The sequence below is a fragment of the Microtus oregoni genome, unplaced genomic scaffold (genome assembly GCF_018167655.1).
Source record: "Microtus oregoni isolate MIOR12 unplaced genomic scaffold, Mior012 000001F_ref0000356, whole genome shotgun sequence".
In the NCBI taxonomy this organism is placed as follows: domain Eukaryota; kingdom Metazoa; phylum Chordata; class Mammalia; order Rodentia; family Cricetidae; genus Microtus; species Microtus oregoni.
In genome coordinates, this window is record NW_024543060.1 from 66683294 (window position 1) to 66708432 (window position 25139).

The following is a 25139-nucleotide window of genomic DNA, read 5'->3' on the forward strand; positions in this document are numbered from 1 at the left end:
GGGGTATATAACTCGTCTGGCATCTACGGGCACCTCTGTTCATATGTGTACACCACACCCAAGTAAACACATAGACACATGTCAAAAAGGGTAGACTAGGGGCTGAAAAGATCACACACAGTTAAGATCACACTGGCTGCTCTTGTAGAAGACCTGACTTTGATTCCCAGCACCCACATGGCAGCTTACAACCTTCTAAAACTCCAGTTCCATTCCAGGGAATGTGATACCCTCTTCTGTCACACACTTACACAGACAGGCAAACACTGTACTTTATGTTTTAATCAGTATCTGAATAATTAACGTTTTATTCTGTTGTGTGGTACATGTATCAAACCCAGGTGCATGGTAGGCAAGTGCTTTGCCATTGAGCTTTTCCAGCCTCATTTCTGCTCTGCTCTTCTCTTCTCTTCTCTTCTCTTCTCTTCTCTTCTCTTCTCTCTTCTTTCGTTTTTTGTTTGTTTGTTTGTTTTTTGTGACAGGGTTTCTCTATGTAGTCTTGCCTGTCCTGGAACTCACTCTGTAAACCAGCCCGGTCTGCAAGTAGTGTTTAAAATGCCTTTTTGTTACTTCTATTGTTAGGTTGAAGACAAGGAAGTTCTTTGTCCTGGTTTAGGAACGTCATTGGTTTTATTTATTTATTTTTTATTAGGTTTGAGTGAGTGCTTTCTGTACAGTAAACAGAAAGTTAAGTTTTTCTGCAGTGTCAGTAAAGGTGCAGTGTTTCTTCAGAAGCCGCAGCACCCCTTAACTTTTGCTCTAGTCTATGCTACCAAACAGTGCTCTGTAATAACATGTGCCCTTGTGAGGAAATAGCTAGTGTAATCTTTGTAAATTAAATGGTTTGGGCATCCTTTTTTGTACAACACTTGTGGACTACGTTAAATGTGTCTAGGTATTAGAGAAGTGTAAGGAAAATGTCCGTGAAGTTAAAGATACTTGTTTTCTTTAAGATTAACATTTATCTTGAGTATACTGTGCTTTTTGGCCTGTCACTGTCGGCTCTTTTTTTTAGCCTATAAACTTTAATTTGAGAACTGTAAATTTTTGTTTTGGGTCCAGTGCAAGCTGTATGCCATGGATTTTTGTATATATGTTATTAGGATTACATCTTTGAGCTTTAAGATTATACCTCCTGTATTAAACCAGCAATCTTCAAGTAATCTTCAGTCCTTTTGTTTAACAACCAAGTTGAAAGCAAGGTGTTGTATGACAATGCCATTTCTTATCTTTAGAGGCTTTAGCTAATGGTAAGTTCAAGGCTCACCTGATTTATTTATTTATTTGTTTAGTATGTATACAATATTTTGTCTTTGTATATGCCTGCAGGCCAGAAGAGGGCACCAAACCCCATTACAGATGGCTGTGAGCCACCATGTGGTTGCTGGGAATTGAACTCAGGACCTCTGGAAGAGCAGTCAGTGCTCTTAACCTCTGAGCCATCTCTCCAGCCCCTTGTGCTCTTAGTTTATGTGTGCCCAGTGATCCAGAGGTTGGGAGGTTGGTTCTCAGTGTGGTGGTGCGGGGAGGTGGTGGAACTTTTGAGCAGGAGGGCTTAATGCAAGATAACTGAGTCCTGGAAGTTGCCGTCTCTAGAACGTGGGGCCCTGGTACTTGTCCTGAGACATTCCTTGTTTTCCAGTTTCCAATGCCCTGCCATCTGTTTTCTTTGTTGTCATGCATCTCTGGAATCATCAGAGCCAGCTCCATGCTGTTCGGACTTTCAGTCTTCAAAATTGTGAGCTAAATAAAACTCTTAACAAACAAACAAAACCCTGCCAGGCATGGTGGCACACACCTTTAATCCTAGCAGCAGAAGGGCAGAGATAGGTGGATCTCTGTGAGTTTGAGGACAGCCTGCCTGGTCATGACAAATTCCAGGTCAGTAAGGCCTTCATAGAGAGACCCTGTCTCAGTCAATCACTTAGTCAGTCAGTCAATCAATCAGTTAAATGCAATGAGAAGTTAATGGATGGGGTAAGGTGACAGTCTATAGGACACATGTAGAAACTGAATATTTTAGTAGCCAGGTAACTCAGCTCCTTGGAGAGTATAAAAGGTAAGCCTGTTTGAGGCCAAGCCTTTCTGCATAGTGAATATTTTAGGCATTGCATTTAAGTTTCTGAAAACAATAAAGTTACAGTCTGGTAATGCTTATTTAGAACTCTATACATCTTTTGTGTGTGATGTTGGAGATATAGAAGAAAACTTAGCAAGTTTCTACCTTGATATTCCAAATAGATTATAGTGGGAAATGTAATAACATTTTCTGTTTAAAAATATATTTTGTAGCCGGGTGTGGTGGCACTCACTTTTAATCCCAGCACTCTGGAGGCAGAGGCAGGCAGATCTCTGTGATTTGGAGGTCAACCTGGTCCATGGAACGAGTTCCAGGACAGCCAGAGCTATATAAAAAAACCCTGTCTTGAAAACATTTTGTGGAAAAGAAATACATTTTGTATAGTGACCTAGAATGTGGGCAGGAAGTCTATTTAAAACAGAAGTTTTAAAATAGGACATTTACTCATTTTATGAGCGTACATAGGAAGACCAGACAATGACTGCGTATAAAGATTGTATATATAACTTTCAAGAGACCATGTATATTTTACATGCCACCAATTCCCTTTCTTTAGAGCCCGAAGCAAGGTCTAAAAGCAAACATACTTGGTGCCTCAAGTATTGAATTGAAACCACACAGACCATTTCATTGTCCTCATTTGATTTTAATTATAGTTTTGAACACCAAAATCTCAAGTTTTTCCTTTTAACTCAGGTTGTATTATTTCTAATTGTTACCTTGAAAGTATGTTTTCTCTGACCTCTTCTCCCCTCCCCCTCCATCATCCCTACAAGGACTTTAGATTCTGAGGGGCAGTTTTAAGTGGTAGGTTTTTTTTGACAATCCAGGACCAAAATAGTTTGAAAATTAGCTTTTATATTTAGTCATTTGGGAACTTTAAAGTTGATAATTCTGTTGCATTTCTCCTCTGTGCAAAGAGGTAGATTGTTGTATTAATGTTTAAAGATATACTTTATAGGTAAAGTCAAGTTATTAAATGTCTTTAAGGTTTTCAATTACCTTGACTTACCTTGTATGTGACTCTGTACACACAGACCCATGGGGAGGTCCGAAGACTTCCCACTGTGTGGGTCCAGGAGAGTGAGCACAGGCGCCAGGATGACAAGCCCCTTTGCCTGCTTAGCCTATTGCTGGTCCTGTCACTCATCTTTCAGATAGTTGAATTTACTAGTCTGATTTCTTGGTGACCAAGGTTTTCTGTTTAAAAATATTCAAGAGTTCTCCCTGCCTCCTTCCAGGTGAACTTTGCTTGTCAGATTCATTGTTCAGCCCTTTAGGCCCCTGCTGATCAAGTGTCTGATGTTCTGGGTTTATGTTTGCATCTTGGATTATATGATAATAGGTTTGTGAACTTGAAGTGAAAATAGATTATTCAGATGAAAGGTATGTTGGCAGTGGTTTGGGGACAGTTCTGGTGATTGCATGTGTTTGGTTTGGTCTTCAGGGATTATTAAATGTGATCACTGAGTCATACTTGGTGGTTCCTCTGTCCCCTGGCTAATCTCTGTTAAAACCCTGAGGTTTGCAGCCACATGATACTCAAAAGGCAAAGTAGACCTCAGCCCAAAGGGAGTTTATTTAAAGAAAAAAAAATTAAGTTCAAACATTCCTACAGTGTTGCATCCAATTTAGTCTTGTTGAGAGTTAGTGTGCTCTTTTGATTCTTTCCAGTGGCCACGGTGCCTAGAGATAACAAGTAAATTTGAAATACTTGAACTTTTCCTGAGAAAACTTGAAACTTTATAATCACAAACAGAAGTGCTTAAATAAATAGGAGAAAGGGAATGACATTTCTTTTGGGAATTGTTCTAATGGTACTCATTTGATTAAAATCCTGAACCATTCCTTTGTGGAGTTGTGGGACAGAGTATTTAAAAACAAAACAGTGTGGTAGATACATCATTAATTTTTTGAAGTTGGGAGCATCATTTTTTTTTTAGATTTTTCAGGACAGAGTGTAACAGTCCTGGATGTCTTGGAACTAGCTCTGTAGATCAGGCTGGCCTTAAACTCAAAGAGATCCCCTGCCTCTCTCTCACAACTACCCCCAGCCACAAGTAGCATTTGTGGTTTATCATTCAGTTCTAGCTTGAGAAGTAGGGAACTGCTAGAATTATGGGTTTATTCTTGGCAGTCTGTAAGAGTGGCAACTTTGCCTCCCTACAGAAGACTTGTATCCTGAATGGTCTCTACAATACTTTAAAGAACATGAATGTTTAATAAAAAACACCTGCCCACCCCATGCCTGAGATTTGGCAGAAATCGCACATTCAGTTCATCTCCTTGGATTCTTTATCAAAGGCGAAGCTGATCAAATTCTAAGGAACCTTAGGCTTTTGTTCTAGTTTGGTGGTTGGGAATATGTCTCCATTGTCTTTTATGTATTGTGTATGGTGCTGATGTCGTTGGCACTAGTGGCATTTCTGTGGAAGAAATGGTGTTCGAGATTTAAGCAGTTTATCTTAGTTAGGGTTTCTATTGCTGTGAAGGGACACCATGTCTATGACATCCCTTTTTCATTTGTTTGTTTTGATTTTGAGACAGGGTTTCTCTGTGTAGCTTTGGGGCCTGTCCCGGAGCTTACTCTGTAAACCAGACTAGTCTCGAAATCACAGAGATCCACCCATCTGCCTCAGCCTCCTGAATGCTGAAATTAAGGCCTTCACCACCATTTTCTGGCTCATGACAACTGTTATAAAGGAAAAACATTTAATAGCTGGCTTACATGTTCAGAGGTTTAGTCCATTGTCATGACGGGAAGCATGGGGGTACACGGGTAGACATGGTACTGGAGATGTAGCTTTGAATTTTGCATCTAGATTGGTGGACAGCAGGAAGATAGAATGACACCACAGTGAGCTTCTGAAACCTTAGAGCCTGCTCTCTGTGACACACTTCCTCCAACAATGCCACACCTACTCCAACAAAGCCATACCCCCAGTAATGCCACTCCTATGAGTCCGTGGGAGTCATTTTCTATTTTTTCTTTTCTTTTTTTTAACATAATTTTTTTATTGGATCTTTAGAAATTTTACATCATGCACCCCCAACTCTGCCCACCTCCCAGTCCTTCCATATTCTCCCCTTCCCATTGCAGTGTCCCCCACCCAATGAAAACTAGAAAAGAAAGAATGAACCTCTTCTCTCCACTACCTTTTCATTCATGCTGGTGGTGTTGGGAGTAGTGTGTCACACAGCTTATGCTTTTGTCCAGTCAGCTTTACTTGTAGATGTTCATTGCAGTGGGTCACTGGTCTAGTTCAAGGCTCTGGTTTCTGGTCCACCATCCTTACTCCTCTTGGATATCCATGGCTGCCCCGAGTCATGGAGATCCTGCAGTTATCATTCCACAGGACCAGTCCTTGCATGAGCTTCAGCAGGCAGATCTAGTTAGGTCGTTAGGGTAGACCAACCCCATTGGGCCTGGTCAGTCAGGTGACGGGTGGAGCTAGCTCCTCTAAACCAGTGCCTTCAGGCTCAGCTCTTGCTGCCTTTGGTGCTGGGTGCGGCCATTTCTTCTGCGGCTCTCTTGCTTCAGCTTCCAGCGATGGATGGATAGGGCCAGCCTTTCCAGGGCCGCCAGCAAAGGGCAGTGCTGACTCAGCATGGCCCTATGGTTTCTTCATTCAAGGTTCCCTTGAGCCTGTGGGGGGCCATTTTATCAGTTGGAGTTAGCCAATGATCAGTTTATTCATCTTAGAATAAATGTGTAGAACTCATTGGCACAATAGCAATTGTTTCAGGTGCCTAAAGTAGGTAAATAAAATGGACAGAAATCCCTTTCTTGGGTTTTCATTTTAGGTGTAATGGATACATAAACAATGAACGGACAATCACTTCATGGTGTTCAAAACTGCAATTTTACGGTTTCCTGTGTGTCTTTTTTGTTCCAGTTTATAAATCACAAATCAGGCTCAGCAGGGACAGAGGGAGGTGTTAAGGGCTAAAACATTCTGGTCCTGTGGGACAGTACCCAGTTTTTTTGCTTTTAAATCTTACCTGCTAATGTTTTCTGTTAGGAGTTTGTTTAAAAGCTTTGTTAATAGTCCTTACTGGTCATGATAATGTAGTTAAGTGTCCTTAAAGAGTTTATGATTTTGTAATATATGAGTCACATTCTCAATTACTGTACCTATATTTCAGAAATGACCACCAAGAAGTAGATGCCCGGATGTCCCAGTGAGGAAGTAATCCACATGTCATGAAGTAAGATGCAGCAGAGCGAGCATTCCTCCAGAGTGGTAAGTCACGAGTCTCTCCCTTAATCTCCGCAGTTGTCTACCCTGAAAACATTAATGAGAATGTGGCCATGGAGAGTCACTTACATTCCTATTTTGACTGTGTAATTCCAATTCTAGCATATGGTTCTAGAAAATGTGCCTGCTGTGTTTTCTTGAAAGAATCATTTAGGCAGCATTATTGAATTACAGCCTTAGAAAAATGTATTGAAGTCAGGCAGTGGTGGTACACACCTTTATTCCCAGCACTCAGGAGGCAGAGGCAGGCAGGTCTCTGTGAGTTCAAAGGAAGTCTGGTCTATAGAGTGAGTTCTGGGACAGCCAGAGCTACACATAGAAACCCTGCCTCAAAAACCCCCCAAAATAACCAAGAAAAACAGAAAGGAAGAAAGGAAGGAAAGATGGAAGGAAGGAAGGAAGGAAGGAAGGAAGGAAGGAAGGAAGGAAGGAAGAAGTTAGGGGATATTATTTTCAGGTGTGTTACTTTTGTTTTTGTTGTATTTGATTAACTGATTCTTTGCCTATCTAAAACACTTGATGGTCCTAATAAAGAGCTGCAGGAGCAAGGGTAGGTGGGGCTAGCAGGCAGAGAAGATAAATAGAAGGAGAAATGAGGAGAACGAACAGCAAGAGAACAAGGAGATGAGGATATCAGGGGCTAGCTGCTCAACTACACAGCAAGCCACGGAGAAAGAAGTAAAGTAAGGTATACAGAAATAGAGAAAGATGAAAGCCCAGAGGCAAAAGGTAGTTGGGAAAATTTAAGATAAGAAAAGCTGGGAAGAAACAACCCAAGCTAAGGCCGGGCATTCATAACTATGAATAAGTCTGCGTGTGATTTACTTGGGATCTGGGTGGCGCCCTCCCCCCCAAAAAGCAAAAGAATAAAGTGTCACACAATAAAAAGAAATTTAAAAAATAAAAGAAAAAAAAGGATTAAAATAATGGGACCCGCTAGCTGAGGAGGAGAAGGGAAGAGGAGCACCAAAGACTGTCACTTTGACAGCAGAGGCTTAGCCTGCTCTCACTCCTGGCCCCCTCTGCCTCCAGCATGTTAACAAATAGCGTGTTCACATCTTCTGCGGTGCTATTGAAAGCATTGAAAAAGTGCTTCAGAAGAAATTCAGAATCTTCTTTTCGTAGACCACAGTGCTTAAATCAAAAATAGAAATTTCAGAAAATTAGTCTCACTGACCTTAATCTGTTCTTCTTTGCTATTTTCTTTTGGAAAGTGAAATTTAAATCTCCTACATCAATGTAATGCATGATACATAATGACGATGGCATTAGTGTCTAGTACTTTTAGGGCTCCTGTCTGGAGTGGTAAGTGTGTGAGTGTGTGTGTGTGTGAGATTTTTTTTTTAATTTGTATTTATTTAATGATACCAGGGTTGAAACAAGGCCTCATGTGGTAGGCATGCTCCTATTACTAAGCTAGGCCTAAATTCCAGTGTTTTTATTTTGTGTTTATGTGTATGCATGTTTGGTTGTGCATGTGTGCAGATATATCCCATGTGGGTGCATGTCTCTGTATGTAGAGGCAAGAGGGCAACCTTAACTCTCATGTCTTAGGCACCAACCACTGTTTTCTTTGTAGACATGGTTGCTCACTTGCTTGGAACTTGTCAAATAAGTGAGGCTGGCTGGTCAGAGAGCCCTGGGGATCCTGACTCTGTCTCTGATATAAAGTTAAAGCCTTCCTTTTTATTTAGACAGAAAAGGGGAGATGATGTGGGATTTACCTCTGTATGCTGTGAATGTATTTTTATTACCATTGATTAATAAAGAAGCTGTTTAGGCGATTGGCTTAGCAGATTAAGCCAGGCAGGAAATTCAAACAGAGGCAGAGAGTAGGCAGACTCAAGGAGGCACTGTGTAGTTGCCCAGAGAGGCAGATGCCATGGAGCTGCCCGAGAAGCAAGTGGTAACAAACCACGAAGCTCATCGTAAAATATAAATGAATAGAAATGGGTTAATTTAAAATGCAAGAGTTAGTTAATAAGAAGCACGAGCTAATCGGCCTAACAGTGTTGTAATTAATATAGTTTCTGTGTGATTATTTGGGTCTGGGCAGCTGGAAAACGAATGAGCGGTCTCGACTTAACACGTCTCCATAGTGTTAGGATTTAAAAGGTAACACTCAGGTTTTTTCTCACTTAGGTTCTGGGGACCCATCACAGGTACTCCGTTTGCAAGGTAAACACTTCGCTAACTGAGCCTCCTTTCCAACACCTGATATTTTTGTATTTATTATAGAAAATTAGCACATTATACACACATGCACATATACAGTATCATTCTGCTGTGTAGTTAAATGTAGTAAAGGGACAGTGACAACCTTAAAAATGAGTCTACATTTTAAAAATTAGTTGAAATGGTAAGTTTCGCATAGTATATTTTGTATTTATTTAAATTTTTGTGAAGCCATAAGAGGCTGAATGTCTGAACATATCAGCATTTTACTTAAGTTCAGGAACATTGCTATTAAAATCATTAGTTTGTTCTATATTCATCAACATTGACTGGTCCATTTAAAGGGCCAAGTTTTTGTTTTGTTTTGTTTGTTTGTTTTTTTGTTGTTTTTCAAGAAAGGGTTTTTTGGTAGCTTTGGAGTCTGTCTTAGAACTAGCTCTTATAGACCAGACTAGCCTTGAACTCATAGAGATCCACCTGTTTCTGCCTCCCTAGTACTGGGATTAAAGGCACGCTCCACCACTGCCCAGCAGACCAATCAACTTTTAATGCTTGTTGTATATATTATTTTGTTTATAACATAGATTTCTAAAAAATGTTTATTATGTGTGTGTGTGTGTGTGTGTGTGTGTGTGAAAGTATTAGTATCTGTTTGTGAACTTGTTAGCATGTGTGGAGGCCAGAAGATGGCGTCCAATATTATAGTCTCTCCCTAATTCTTATTGATTGATATACTTTGTATATATGCATATGCATGGGCTTGTGCACATAAGTATAGTGACCTCAGATCTCTGGGACTGGAATTAAAAGTGGTTGTGAGCCTCTTGATGTAGGTGCTGGAACCAGACTTGGTTGGAAGAAGCTAAAGGTACTTGTTGGGTCAGTTTCTTAATATGAAGTGAGGGTCTTAGAGGGTTTTAGTTCATGGACGAGGGGACTAATACATGGTGGAAAGGAATAGGGAAGTGTCTTTGTGTTGCTGTACTACCACACACCAACTGGGCAACTTATAAAGAACATGAATTGATTTCTCACCATTATGGAAGCTGAGAATTCTAAGATGCGTATCCTGGCAGGGTCCTTGCCTGACAGCTGCTTCCTGCAGAGAGGAGGAATGCCTTGTGGTGTGATGGATGGTAGAAGAAGAAAAGAGCAAGATGAAGACTCTTGTGAAAGCCTTAATCCCGCTCACAAAGAGGAGCTCCATGACCTGACCACCTGTTAGAGCCACCAGGGCCACCCTACCCCCTCCTCTCCTCTCAGAGTGTCAGGGCCTGAATTTTGTCTGGGCAGAGTTTGGACTGTAGCGGGAAAGGAAGGCTTGTCTGTGAAGACAAGCCAAGGTTGAAGCTTTTTGAAAGTAAGGCTTGTTTTTGTTTGCTTGCTTTTGTTTTGTTTTTCATTCTTTTTTTTTTTTTTTTTTTTTTCTTGACGGGGTTTCTCTGTAGCTTTGGAGCCTATCCTAGACCTAGCTCTTGGAGACCAGGATGACCTTGAACTCACAAGAGGTCTGCCTGCCTCTGCCACTACCCACTTGGGTTTTTTTTTTTTAATGTCAATAGTGAAGTATTTATAAAAGTTTTTGGTAAGGCTGGTTGTTGTTGGTGGCCCATGCCTTTAATCCCAGCACTTGGGAGGCAGAAGCAGGCAGATCTCAGGGTTCAAGGCCAGCCTGGCCTACAAAGTGAGTTCCAGGATGGTTTCAGCTCCAACACTACATAGGGAAACCTTGTCTTGAAAAACCAAAAAAAGAAAAAGAGGAAAAAAAAAACGAAAGAAAAAAAGGATAGATTTGGCAAGAAGACTAGAAACTTTTGATGCTGATAATGATTTTCACATTCCATGGATGGTCAAATATTGGTCCACTTTTTAAAAAGTACAACTCAGAATTGAACAAGCAGCATAGTTCTTTTTTGAGTATATTTGGTTTTGAGTTTTTTTTATATGGCATACTAATTTCATTATTCCCACTTGGCAGACTGCATATGGGGAACAATAGTATTTCTATTTTACAAACAGTCGCCAGATTTAGAAAAATGGATGTGGGGGTCTTCTACCTGTATGGCTGCCCTGTCAGCTGATGCTTTGCTACATGAAGAAGATAAAGGAAACTAGGTTAAGTCTTTAGAGCAGTTTTTCTTTGTTGTTATTTTTGTATTTTTATTACATTTATGTGTGTGTATGTATGTATGCATGCATGCATGCATTATGTGTGTGCGTGCATACAGATGCCTTGGTGCACAGGTGGTGTCAGAAGACAGCTTGGGAAAGTTGGTTCTCTTGTCCTCGAAATCAAGTGGTCAGGCTTGGTGGCAGGCATCTGTACCCATTGAACTGTCTTGCCAGCCTCCTAAAGAAGTGTTGTTAACAAGAACTTTATCACCTGAAAGTTTAAAAAACACATGTATACAGTTAAAAGATAGCCAGTGAATAATTTAGATAGTAGTTATTTAATGTTTTAACATATTTTTAATTTTTAAAAATTTATGTGTATGAATGCTTTACGTGCATATATGTCTGTTTACTGAGTACCCACAAAGGCCTAAAGTGGGCATTGAATCTTCTGGATCTGGAGTTATAGATGGTTTTGGGTCATCATGTAGGTCCTTTGAAAGAACAGCCAGTGTTCTTAACTGCTTAGCTATCGCTCTAACCCCAAATTCTTTTATTTTTTATTTAAGTATACTTATTTTTGAGTTTCACTAAAGCAGCATTTATTAAATTAATAGGATTTGGTTTACCTCTGTTATAGAAAAACATTTCATATATTTTCCAACTTATAAATATCACAGACTTTTAGTTTAGAATATTCTGCTTTCATTTCGTTAGAGGCTAGTGTTTTAGTTTTGTTGGGTAGGATATAAAATGCCTTTGTGGGTTATGTAATGAGTAATTTTGATTGAATATATTTTAGAATGTCAGTTTTCTCTCCTTGTTCATAGTGTGAACGTCACATATTCTTATAAAACTGTTTCTTTTATTCTGAAAGGTTTAATTTGGTTCAGTCACAGGTACAGGCAGTGATCAAGATTATTTTTGAGTAGTTCATTGTTTTTATGTCAGTCTAATAAGGTGTTCAGATATGCTTATTACTTGGTTTTGTTTGAACATTTGGAAGAATTAAGAAATTGCCCATGAAGGCAGTAGAGTAGAAAATACAAACTGACTGATAGTCCGTTAATTAATTAGCAGTTTGTGCTGGAGATCCAACCCAGGTCTCTACTTGTAGAAAAGTGCTTTCTCCAGGTTTTGTTGTGTCCGAGGGTCAAGGATAGGCTGTGATATTTAGGGCTTTCTGACCCAGATCCGTTTATGTGTACCGACGCTTCAGGTGTTACAGTTAAATTGAACTAAAGCTGAACTTTATTCTTAAAACTCAATAGTTGTAAGTTGTAATAAGAGTATAAAACAAATTGTTTTATAACTTCTGTTTCATGTTCCTCTCAGAGTCCCATATGATTTAGCTATTTAGTTACTTGCTTTTATATTTAAAAAACAAAAACAAAACCCCAAACTCAGAGTAGGTTTAAACTCTGTAGATTGCTACTACAGAACAAAAGTGCTGACCAGGATGAATCGGGCCCTGTAATGTGTGCTGAAAGGAACCTCCTCTCTCCCAGTTTGAAGAACAAGCACTTTCTTTGCCAAGGAGGACTGACTTGAAATGGACCAGCTGTCCATATTGGGAGCATAGGGTTGCTAAGGTGACCATGGCTGTTTAGAGAAGAATGCCGCTGAGAGGGCAAGTTCTTGATGTGTGAGCTGAGGGAAAGAATGTGGTGTGATTGTGCATCATTCCTCCTAATCACATGCTCACAAAGTGCTGTGTGGGCGGCTGCAGAAGCACAGGGCTCAGAGCCCACGTTGGTGTGTGTTTAACCATCTTGTTTTTGTGTGAGCCAGAAACTTAGAGTCCAGAAGGAACATGTCTCGTGTGTGTGTGTGTGTGTGTGTGTGTGTGTGTGTGTGTGTGTGTACTTTGATAGTGAATGAAATTAGAGTGAATTTCGTTTGCTTGATGATATAAACAGTCATTATATCCAATATTTAAAAAGTATTTGACATAAATATTTACTTATTTCATCTCATCCTTTTTAGTAATGAATATAGTGTTGATAAGTTCCCAGTTTAATGATGTGCTCTTTGCAATTGTGTGTATTTCTTTGACTTAATACTTTAATCAGAATTATTTGAAAGCCTCCTCCCCACTTTCTCTGGTGTAAGAACAACCCTCCAAACTCAGCCTCACAAGTAGGCTGGACAGCCAGCTTTTCCTACAGTGCCTGCCTTAGTTGCCCCCTCCCTCTCCCCAGGTCTGTTATTGCTCTTTCCAAGGAAGATCTTATCTTGGTTTTGATTGTTGTTTGCTTGTGTTTTACTTTTCATTTTTGAGACTGGATCTTAAACTTTGTAGTCTGTAGACTGACCTCAAACTCATGACTCTCCAGCCTCAACTTTCTGAGTGCTAAGATTACAAGTGTGTACCACTGCCCAGCTAAGGAGATCTCACCTTTGTGTGTGTGTGTTTAAGACAGTCTTTCAAGAACATGGAGCTTGCCATTTTGGCTAGGCTGGCCAGCCAGTGGGTTCTGGGGATATTTCTGTTTGTGTTTTCCCAGTGCTGTGGCTATAGGCACATGTTCCATTCCCAGCTTTTAAGTTGGTGCTGGGATATGAACTCAGGTCTTTTCCTTGTATAGTAAGCACATTACCCACTGAGCCATTTCCCCAGCCTTGTGAGATCGTTACATATTGTTCATCCTCTGAAGCATTTGCAGACAGTGAAAAATGCAGTGACCAAATGGGAGCTGGACGGGTGGGTGACTGTTATTTGGTTCTCTTCTGGAGAATTGGGGTTCAGTTCCCAGGGCTTAGTCAGGTGACTTCCACCTGCACTGACTGCTGCTCCAAGGGATCCCGTGTTCCTTCTGGCCTCTGCTGGCACCATGTACATGGCATTCATTCTCACGGACACAAACTCGTAAAGAAACATTCACTCACTCAAGTACAGGGAGAAAGGCACATCTAGGTTTCAGTTCTCAGACCCTTTGTAGTCTACCATGGGCACCGTTGCTCATGCATACATGTAGACATGGACCGAAACATGGATTGTTTTGATTTTCCAAATAATTCTTTCCAAATCCCTACAGTAATGACTGGTATTTGTTGTTGTTTTATTTTTAATGAGATGGTGTCTTATGTGTCCAGCCTTATCTCCAACTTGATGTGTTCTATAGATGGCTTTGAACTTCTGATCCTTCTCTATCTCCCAAGTGCTGGGATTACAGGTGAGTGAGTGCCACCATGTTCTGTATATGTGGTGCCACAGATTGAATCTATGGCTTCGCACATGCTCAGCAAGTGGTCTAGCAGTGGAGCCCCCCATCCCAGTAAGCTATCTATTATAAATGGGGCACAAAGGTAACATTAGGGTGTGAAGTAATTGGAAGAGCTACACTTCTGTCAGCCTCATATTTATTTTTAAGTCAGGTCTTATTAAGAAGTCTATGCTAGCTTCAACTAGAAATCCTCCTTCCTCAGCCTCCAAAGTTTCCACAGCACCTGGCTTTTGATTTTTCTTAATTAGATAGCCTACTTGATTTGACAGGTTTTTGTTTGATTAGTTTTATAATTGTAGAATATGAAGGGTAATTAAAGAATTAAAATAATTTGACCTCTAAGTTCATTTGGCTGCTTGACATTTTACAATAAGCCTGGATAACGTTTGATGCCACCCCACAGAAGCAAAGTAGAGTCAGTTCACAAGCACCTGCACCCACAGGCCCTTCATCTCCATGGAGTCAGATGGGAAGTTGTTTTCCCTTCATGGCTCATCCTAAGAAAGAGGTCAAGTTTTCATATATGAGCAGTTTTGTTTCTTTATGTTCTGCTTTCTGTTACTGGTCTGTCTAGTCCTGAGTCACTGCTCACAGGGGTGTGTCTTAGATGTCTGAGAGCTCAAGACCAGCCTGACCTACAGTGAGTTCTAGACCAGCCACAACTACACAGACCCCCGTCTCTAAACAAACAAACTGCTGGGCGTGATGCCTCCAATCCCAGCACTCTAGAGGCAAAGGATCAGGAGTTTAAGGTAGTTCGACTACAGAGTGAGCCTGAGCCACATAGTTAAGTCTGTCTCAGCCTAGGGCTTCATGTATGCTAGCAAATGCTCTACCAACTGGGGCTGTATCTCCAGCCCCCTGTAATGAGATTTAAGTTTTTCTGCCTTTATTTTTTACTCTCTTTTTGTTCCAAGTAAAAGACTATGTTCTAATTTTATAGTTTTCAAGTTTTGTTCTCTTTAAATATTTGAAACATACCCACTAAAAAAAATTCTTTAGTAGGAGGAACCAGCATCCTTTAGGGAAATAGCTGATTCTAGGGCTGCGGCAAGCAAGAAAGGAGCAAAGGAATAACCCCACAAAGATGGACTGTGTCAGAAGAGCATAGGGACCACATGGAAGAGCTCCCAGTGGCCAAAAATGAAATCATTTGAGCAACAGAGTCATGTGAAGTAGTATCAGATATAACCCAGAGTGTAAAATTAATGTCCACGGGTCGATACTGGTATAAGCATGTGACTGAATAGAATAAAAACAGGGAAAGATCACTCTCTTCTTGTGCAGAAGGATTCCAAATAATTGGTCAGTGCTGCAGGTGGAGCTTAGTGGAGAGTGCTGGCCTTGCACACCTTTCAAATGACACCTTCAAAGGACAGTGTTACCTTCACAGTGAATTGAAACTGCAGCTGCACCATCTCCTTTGATGTGCGTGACTTTCTGGGGATTGAACCCAGGGTCTTTTTTTTTTTTAAATATTTATTTATTTATTATGTATACAATATTCTGTCTGTATGCCTGAAGGCCAGAAGAGGGCGCCAGACCTCTTTACAGATGGTTGTGAGCCACCATGTGGTTGCTGGGAATTGAACTCAGGACCTTCGGAAGAGCAGGCAATGCTCTTAACCATCTCTCCAGCCCATGAACCCACGGTCTTATGTAGATAGGTAAGATATTTCTCTACCACTAAGTTAGAACCTCAGTTGCTTCCTTACTCCTACTCCAGAAGTACAGTTGAACTCAGCCCCATGAATGCTCGAGACTGTACTTAGGGAACTAAGCCCACATCATTCACCTTTTTTTTTTTTTTTTTTTTTTGATATATGATCTTGCTAAAATTGCCCAGGCTAGCCTGTAGCAGGCTTTCTTGGCCCACCAGCCCCCAAATCATGACACAGAGACCTTTTATTGATTGTGAAAGCTTGGCCTTAGCGTAGGCTTATTTCTAATTAGCTCTTATAGTTTAAATTAACCTATTTCTAATAATCTACATTCTGCCACATGACTTGTATTTTTACCTCTCCTCCTGCATGTTCTGCTTCCTGTCCATCTCCTCTGGTAGCTTCCATGCCTAAATGTATCCCCTCTTCTTTTCTCTCTGCCCTGAAGTCCCACCTAACCTCTTCCTGTCTTGCTTTTGGCCATTCAGCTTTTTTTTAAAAAAAAGATTTATTTATTATATATAATGTTCTGCCAGCATGTGCCTTCAGGCGAGACGAAAATGCCAGATTTCATTACGGATGGTTGTGAGCCACCATGTAGTAGTTGCTGGGAATTGAACTCAGGACCTCTGGAAGAACAGTCAGTGCTCTTAACCTCTGAGCTGTTCCTCCAGTTCCGGCCATTCAGCTTATTAATTACTCAGATGGCACTTTGGCAAAGACATATCTTCACAGTGTACAAATAGATTATTCTACAACACTAACCTTAAGTTTAGAATTCTGTCTTAGCCTCCTGAGTATCTAGGATATAGACCTGCACCACCATGCTCGGATCCTAGCTCTGTAAGTGATGACCTTCTTTGTAAGTTGGAGTGGAATAGCTTCTGGGTGGAGGAAGGTGGCAGGCACTGCCCCTACTAGGTGACCAGGTTCAACATTAGCCACAAGTCCCACTGATAGTGTTTCTAAATTTTATCTCCGGTTTTCCAACCTCATAATTTTGGTGTAATTATAAGAAAAGCATGACTCTAACTCGAGCAAAGAGCCCTATAAAGTATTTCACTAGTATTGCTGAGATTTGGAGGGGTCACCAGAAACAAGGAACATCAGGAATCAGTGGTACAGCAAAGAGAAGCCATGAGACATTCAATGCCTACATATAATTCAGATATCCTGTATGGAATGAAAAAATTATGTAACAACTAAGTAGTCTGAATAAGTATATACTTTATTTATTTATTTATTTATTTATTTTGCTTTTTGACACAGGATTTCACACTGTAGCTAGGCTGGCCTGGAACTTACTGTGTAGCCCACGTTGGCTTCAAACTCATGAAAGTCCTCCTGCCTCAGCCTCTTGGCTGTTGGGATTACATACAGGCTTACGCTTCTGTGCTGGCCATAAATGTATATTTTAGTTGTTAATAATGTTATCTGTGTTCTTCCATTAAACAGCAAATGACCTATCTAATATAAGATGATAATAGCAGAGAAAGGTGGGACAAGGTAATTTCTCTGCACCATCCCCTCAGTGTTTTTCTAGTATTAAACTAGGCTTTTCCCAAGGATTTTTTTCATTCTAAAAATATGTACCACATACTTTTTGAAAACCATATTTTAAATAATATCACACTCTTGAGCAGCTCATGTTTTTAGCAAATATAACAAAGGAGTACTTTGCCTGAGGAATTGGATAAATGATTCTTGCAAAGAGTCCCAGTATTTGGCTGTTTTTGTGGCCCTCTGAAGACATGCTCGTAAAAGTTAGAGTTACGTTGTTGGTTTTTTTTTTTAAATCTTAACTCCTTTAGGACATTTCAAGTTATTTTGTATGTTTGTTTTTTGCTTGAATCTTCAAATTGATCAAAATTCTCATAAAATACTTACTATACCTCACACTGTGTAATTTTTTTTGCCTGTTTTTATACTGAGTTTCTGTTTCTGTTTATAGCTTAACTTGTAAAGAAAGGCTACAACATTAATGTTATTAAGTCCACTTTATTCTAGTACAGAAGTGGCACTGTGTCGTAATTTAGATGGAGCAGTTTGGGTTTTAATCTATAATAACTTTTTGTACAAATTTTTCCTTATCAGCAATAATGTTAATACAGCTTTAGTAGTTTAAAGAAGGATACATAAGTAACATTTATTTTTCAGAATAATTTTGTATTAGACTCTTGAATGCTGTGGTTATTTTTTGTTAACAAAGCAGATATCCCAGAGCCGTGGAGGAGGGAAACAGTGCTCACCGCTTCCCAACTCGTGGATTTGGGGAGAGGAAGAGTTCTGAATATTTTCCTTAACCACAAGATTTTCTTAGTATTGACAAAGTAAGCACATTCATTTCTGGCATTTTAATTAAAGTGTAAGAGCACATATGCTGCCAGTTGCAATCCTAACAGTTTCGGCCCTATTAACAAGAGGAGCTTAGAGTCTTGTGATGGCTGTACCCTTAAGGTTAGAGAAGAAAGTGACTTTTTTAGAAGAAACTGCTGCTCATAAACTGTCATTGCAGTAGTTTGTGATGTTCTGAAGTTGCACTTTTTATTGCGTGTCAAGTGTTCCTGTTTCAGCTAGAGTAACTCTTTTCAGCATGCCAAAGGTACCAATGTTGGGATTATATGAAATAAAGTGATATGCAAAATAGATGTTAACAAATATTTAGCATCTTTAAAATGTTTATTTGTAAAGATTTTTATTTCATTTGTATGAAGATTTTGCCTGCCTGTGTTTCTGTGCACCATATGTGTGCATTGCCCTCACAAGAGGGAGTTGGATCCCATGGTACTGTCCAGTGTGTCATGCTGGGAACCAAACTTTGGTCCCTTACAAGACTAGTATGTGTTCTTAACCACTGAGCTATCCCTGGCTCTAGTATTTAGCACCTTATGTTAAAAACTAAAAGATCTTAGCTGGGTGATTGTGATGCACGCCTTCAAATCCCAGCACCCAGAAGGCAGAGGAAGGTGATCTCTGTGAATTCAAGGCCACAGTGAGTTCCAGCACAGCCGGAGTTGTTATTCAGAGAAACTCTGCCTTGAAAAACAAAACAGCAATAACAACAACAAAAATTGAAAGATCTTATGGCTTTAGGGCCGGAAATCTTAGAACACATTCACCCTCACCTAGGTCTGTCTTAAAACTCGAGGAACTGAGTGATGTAGCCGGGAGGAAGTGACGGCATGGCTGACAGTGTTGATGTAGACAGGAGCCAGGCAACTGTGCTGCAATCTCTGTAACATGAAAAGGTAGACATTTGGGCTGCAGAGGTGGCTCAGAGGTTAAGAGCACTGACTGCTCTTCCAGAGGTCCTGAGTTAATTCCCAGCACCCACATGGTGGCTCACAGCCATCTATAGTGAGATCTGGTGCCCTCTTCTGGCCAGCAAGCATACAGACAGACAGAACACTGTATACATAATAAATAAATAAATAAATAAATAAATAAATAAATAAATAAATCTTTTTAAAAAAAGGTAGACATTTGTTACTCACAGTCTTGATTGGGGTGTTGCTCTTCACTTGGACAACAGCGTGACAAACATTTCTTCTAAAAGAAATTTTGGAATGCTGTATCTTTTTCAAAACATTATTCCCCTATGAACTAGCTGACAGTGTAACAGAAGTAAACACGGAAGACTGCGTGTGTGCATGTCTCAGTTAGGGTTTTTATCGCTGTGAAGAGACGTCGTGACCACAGCAACTCTTATAAAGAAAACATTTAATTGGGGCGGCTTGCTTACAGTTTCAGAGGTTTAGTCCATTATCATCATGGCGGGAAGCATGGTGATATGCAGACAGACATGGTGCTGGAACTGAGAGTCCTACGTCTTGCAGGCAGCTAGGAAGTCAGCTGACACACCAGGTGGTATCCTGAGCTGAGGAAACCACAAAGTCCACCGCCAATAGTGACATACTTCTTTTAAAACAAGGCCTTATCCACCCAGACAAAGCCACACTTCCCAAAAGTGCCACTCCCTTTGGAGGCCATTTTCTTTCAAACCACCACAGTGTAGTTTTATTAACATTTTCATGTTGCAGAAATTTATAGATAAAATTTATGAATATATGACCTTTTCTGAGACAGGTTCTCCTATATGTAGCCCAGGCTGGCCACAAACTTAACGCTAATCCACCTGCCTTACCATACAGACTGCTAAGATTTACAGGCATGTGCCACCAAACCTGGCTAAACACTGCTAGTTTTTTAGAAATTTATTTTATTTATCTGAGTGTTTCTCATGTGTCTGTGTACCATGTGTATGCCTGGTGCTGAGGAGGTCACAAGAGGACATTGGATCTTCAAGATTTAGATTTATAAAGATGGTTATGAGCTGTCATGGTCTTGGGAATTGAACGGTCGTCCTCTGAAAGAACAAGGGTTCTTAACTGTTGAGTTACCTCAGCCCAGCATGTCCACTCTTAAAGTATTAGTTCCCTTAACTAAAGTTTATTTAGAATTTAATATTAGTACAACATACCAGAAAGAGAAGAAAACCTCACCAACATAACAAAAGCAGTGTTTGAACAGTTCACTGTGAACATCATGCTGAGCGGTAGAAGATTAAAGGTTTTAAAATCAGGAACTAGCCTTTGCTGGAGAGGTTGTGGAGAAAGGGGTACACTCATCCATTGCTGGTGGGAATGCAAACTTGTGCAACCACCCTGGAAAGCAGTGTGGCAGTTTCTCAGGAAATTCGGGATCAACCTACCCCTGGACCCAGCAATACCACTCTTGGGAATATACCCAAGAGAGGCCTTATCATACAACAAAAGTATATGCTCAACTATGTTCATAGCAGCATTGTTAGTAATAGCCAGAACCTGGAAACAACCTAGATGCCCTTCAATGGAAGAATGGATGAAGAAAGTATGGAATATATACATATTAGAGTACTACTCAGCGGTAAAAAACAAGGACTTCTTGAATTTTGCATACAAATGGATGGAAATAGAAAACACTATCCTGAGTGAGGTAAGCCAGACCCAAAAAGAGGAACATAGGATGTACTCACTCATATTTGGTTTCTAGCCATAAATAAAGGACATTGAGCCTATAATTTGCAAACCTAGAGAAGCTAAATAAGAAGGTGAACCCAAAGAAAAACATATAGGCATCCTCATGAATATTAACCTTCATCAGGTGATGAAAGGAGACAGAGACAGAGACCCACACGGGAGCACCGGACAGAAATCTCAAGGTCCAAATCAGGAGCAGAAGGAGAGGGAGCATGAGCAAGGAACTCAGGACTGCGAGGGGTGCACCCACACACTGAGACAATGGGGATGTTTTATCGGGAACCCACCAAGGGCAGCTGGCCTGGGTCTGAAAAAGCATGGGATAAAACCGGACTTGCTGAACATAGCAGACAATGAGGATTACTGAGAACTCAAGAACAATGGCAATGGGTTTTTGATCCTACTGCACGTACTGGCTTTGGGGATTGGCTAGGCAATTTGCATGCTCACCTTACTAGACCTGGATGGAGGTGGGTGGTCCTTGGACTTCCCACAGGTCAGGGAACCCTGATTGCTCTTCGAGCTGATGAGGGAGGGGGACTTGATCGAGGGAAGGGGAGGGAAATGGGAGGCGGTGGCGGGGAGGAGGCAGAAATCTTTAATAAATAAAAAAAAAAAAGAATTAGGATGAGAAAAAAAATAAAATCAGGAACTAGCTGGGAGTGATGGCACATACTTTAATCCTACCACTGGGGAAACAAGAGGCAGACAGATCTCTGTAAATTGGAGATTTGAGGCTACCCTGGTCCACTGAGTTTCAGGACAGCCAGGGCTACACAGAGAACTCTGCCTTGAAAAAAAAAAACAAACAATTAAACAATAAAGCATAACTGGAGGTTAAAAAAACTTGTTAGGAGGAATGGATTGGGGAGGGGGAGATTGGGAGACTTGGAAGAGAGAAGGGAGCTGGTCAGCCTGGAAAAAATTAATAAAGTTAAAAAATAATGTAAATATAGAAAAGAATAAAATGATAAAACAGACTTGGGACTGGGTAATAGAGTGACCGTTTTTAGCATGTGTGTGGATCAGGCAGGGTTCAGTCCCCAGCCCTGTTATATACAATTTATTGAAATATATTAATGAACACCTAAATAAATGGAAATAAGTTTCACATTCATTTCAATTTCTTGGATACAACAAAAGTTTTTAAAGGCTAATGGTATTTCATGATGATTTAGAGGTTTAGCATCCAAACACAGTTTCAGTAGCTGAGTATAGTGGTAAGCCCTGTAATTCCAGGGCTTGGGAGGGCCAGTGGGTCCTTACGTGTTTAAAGCTGTCCAGGGCTGTAGTGAGGTGCTCTCTTAGCTCCTGTTTCCCTCACCAAAGACACTACAGTAAAAGTAAAAATGGGGCCGGGCAGTGGTGGCGCACGCCTTTAATCCCAGCACTTGGGAGGCAGAGGCAAGCGGGTCTCTGAGTTCGCGGCCAGCCTGGTCTACAAGAGCTAGTTCCAGGATAGGCTCTAACACTACAGCGAAACCCTGTCTCAAAAAGCAAAAAAAAAAAAAAAAGTAAAAATAGAAAATATTTTCAAACCATGTAGATAATAGAAGACTGAATGAAATCTAGGGAAATCTAGGTTATGTACAAACTGGAACTCAGCAATGGAAAAAGCAGCTTTGTTTTTTTAAAAAAAAAAAAGCTGCGTGTAAAGTCCTTTGAATAGCTATTTCTCCAAAGAAAATTTTATACAAATGAATTAGAGAATGCAGATTTGAATCATAATGATACCAACTCATGATTATTAGGATGATTACTATTTAAAAAAGAAACAGCTGGGCAGTGGTGGCTCACACCCTTTTACCTTTTTAATCCCAGCACTTGGAAGGCCAAGGCAGACAGATTTCTGTGAGTTCAAGGCCAGCATGGTCTACAGAGCTGTTCCACAGAGAAACCCTGTCTCAAAAAACAAAACAAACCAAAAAAACAGAAAATTCAAATACTGGTAAGGGTATAAAATTTTGGAACCCCTATTCACTATAAGTATATATATAAATGCACCAGTGTTGTGGGAAACAGCATGGCAGTTCTTCTAGAAACTAAAAATCGAAAAACCACATAATGCAGTGCTGAGTCTCTTGGGAATGTCCAAAAGAGCTGTACAGAGTCTTGAAAACACAACCAAAGACTTGAAGACTGCAACCCACATCGCCACTGAGGCAAGAGCTGATAAATCAAATGTGTAGTAAAGCTATCTCGTGGAATACTTCTAACTACGCCTTCCAAGCCCGGCATGGAGGCGCACGTCTGTAATCCCAGTGCTTGGGGGCAGAAGTAGGAAGCTTGTTCTGCTTCCAGGCCAGCATAGTGAATATGTGTTGAAAAAAGAAGATTTTACAACATATAGTGAGACACAGATGGATCTTGCAGACATGCTAAGTGAAATTAACCAGCTACAAAGATCCTGTGTAGTCTGTGATTTCACTACAATGAGACACTCTCAAAAGCAGAGATGAAGGTGGAGTCGTAGTTTCCACTGGCTGCTGTCATGGAAACTGTTTAATTTACAAGACAAATGAGTTCTAGTGGTGGTGATGACTGTAGCACACACTGTGTTCATATGGCAAAGATAGCAATGAGTCTTTTGCCACACAAAATTTTAAATCATAGGGCTGGAGAGATGGCTCAGAGGTTAAGAGCACTGGCTGCTCTTCCAGAGGTCCTGAGTTCAATTCCCAGCAACCACATGGTGGCTCACAACCATCTGTACTGAGATCTGGCGCCCTCCTCTGGCGTGCAAGTATATATTGAGGCAGAATGTTGTATACATAATAAATAAATCTAAAAAAAAAATTTTAAATCATAATACAGTTGAATGTTATTCACAGGCATGTATATTGTGTTCAGTAGAATGCAATTGGATCCTGGCTCAGTTAGTATACCTATTTCATATCAGTTTACAAATTCATTTCAGAATTCTTTATTGTGTGTGGTTCTTAGAATTTCTCTCCAAACTAGTTCCATCAACAGTTAATTCATGTCTGACATATGTTTACATCTTTGAAAAGCCATGATTTCTTTGTTTTTAAGATAGGGTCTCACTATGTAACCCTGGCTGGTCTGGAAATCAGAGCACATACTGATCTTGTAATGGACCTGGGTTTGGTTGGTTCCCAGCAGACATATCAGGTGACTAACAACCATCTTTAACTACAGGTTCAGGAGCCAGTCAGACTCCCTCTTCTGGGTTCCACAGGCACTTGCATTCGTATGGTGCACATACATACCCCAAGTCCTTAACACATTGATTGATTGGAAAAATTGATTGAGAGGATCTCACATATTCCAAGCTGGGTTCAAACTTTCTATGTAGCTGAGGATGATTTTGAACTTCTTATCCCCTCCCTCCATCTCTTGAGTGCTGGGATTGCATATGTGTACGAACTGTGTTGAGTTTATGTGGTCCTGGGATTGAACCTAGGCCTTTGTGCATGGTAGGCAAGTACTCTGCCAACTGAGGTACACCCCCAGCCTCACTAATCCTTTTTAGTAGTATTTCTCTGACTGGGGCTAGAGGGGTGGCTCAGTGGTTAGAAGCCTTTTCTGGTTAGTGCTCTTTCCAGGACCCAAGTTTGGTTGCCAGCACCCATATCAGACAGTTCACCACCACCTATGACTCCAGCTCCAAGGGATCCAGTGCCATCTTCTGACCTCCATAGGTACTTCTATTTCCCTACATTCCAGCTTGAAGGAACTGTAGCAAACCATTTCTAAGAGCAGTCTTTGTTCTGGGTTGTGTGCTTTTGTGTGCATCCTTCTTGATCTGAATCACACCTTCCTAGATAATTTCCATCTACCTTTGAGAACCCAGTTTAGAGATCTCTTTCCCCCAGAAGCTTTTCTTCACACGTTGTCCTCAGTTAAAGGAATTCATAGCTCTTGCACGTGGCCAGTGACTTTGTTGGGTATCTTTCTTCTTCTGTGTATTCCTCCTCCCTGCGGAATCTGTTACCATAGGAATTGCTGCGTTTATTTGATCCACAGAAAGTAGATGTTCAGAAAATGTTTATTAGATGCTCCAGTATGCGAGTAGACTGCATTTTAATTACCCTCGTGTTAGCTATTTACAGACCATTTTACTCTAGGTAAGTTTTCTTAGCTGTAATTTACAGCATTTAGTATTCTCCTGTCTGAGCCAAGGTGTTCTAAGCGATAGTGGGGATGAAACATGAATGGATGGTGAAGTTATGCACTGCAGCGTGGTGGAGACATCTCACATGTACTACCTATTTGATATTAAATATACTTTTAATCGTTGAACATTAAAAAAAGTCTTTGACTGTGGCTGGAAGATGGCTCAGCAGTTAAGAAAGAGCACTTGCTGTTCATGCAGAAGACCTGGGGTTCAGTTCTCTGGCAGCTCAGAGCCAACTGTAATTTTAGTTACATGGGATCAAACACCACCTTCTGGCCTCTGAGTGCACCAAGCATGTATGTGGTATAAAGATACACATGCAGGAAAATTTATGCATATAAAATAAAGATAAATAAATTATTTTTAAAAAAGTGGGGCTTGGAGAAGCGACTTAGCAGTTAAGAGCACTTACTTGCTCTTCCAGAGACCCCAGTTGCCTCCACAGGCCTTATGCGTGCATGTGGTGCAC

The 25139-nt window shown here is 40.5% G+C and overlaps 1 protein-coding gene across 5 annotated transcripts in view; it reads left to right on the forward strand.

Moving 5' to 3' along the window:
- Frs2 (fibroblast growth factor receptor substrate 2) overlaps positions 1 to 25139 on the forward strand; it is a 78045-nt gene that overhangs the window by 33150 nt on the left and 19756 nt on the right. For 2 of the 5 annotated variants that reach the window (XM_041667063.1, XM_041667079.1), the window contains exons 2-3: positions 6227 to 6324; positions 13752 to 13802. The gene's annotated coding sequence lies outside the window, so the exon portion shown is untranslated. Of the gene's footprint in view, positions 1 to 6226; positions 6325 to 8481; positions 8518 to 13751; positions 13803 to 25139 lie in introns of all 5 variants that reach the window. The other 3 variants (XM_041667055.1, XM_041667088.1, XM_041667072.1) reach the window with 2 other exon arrangements.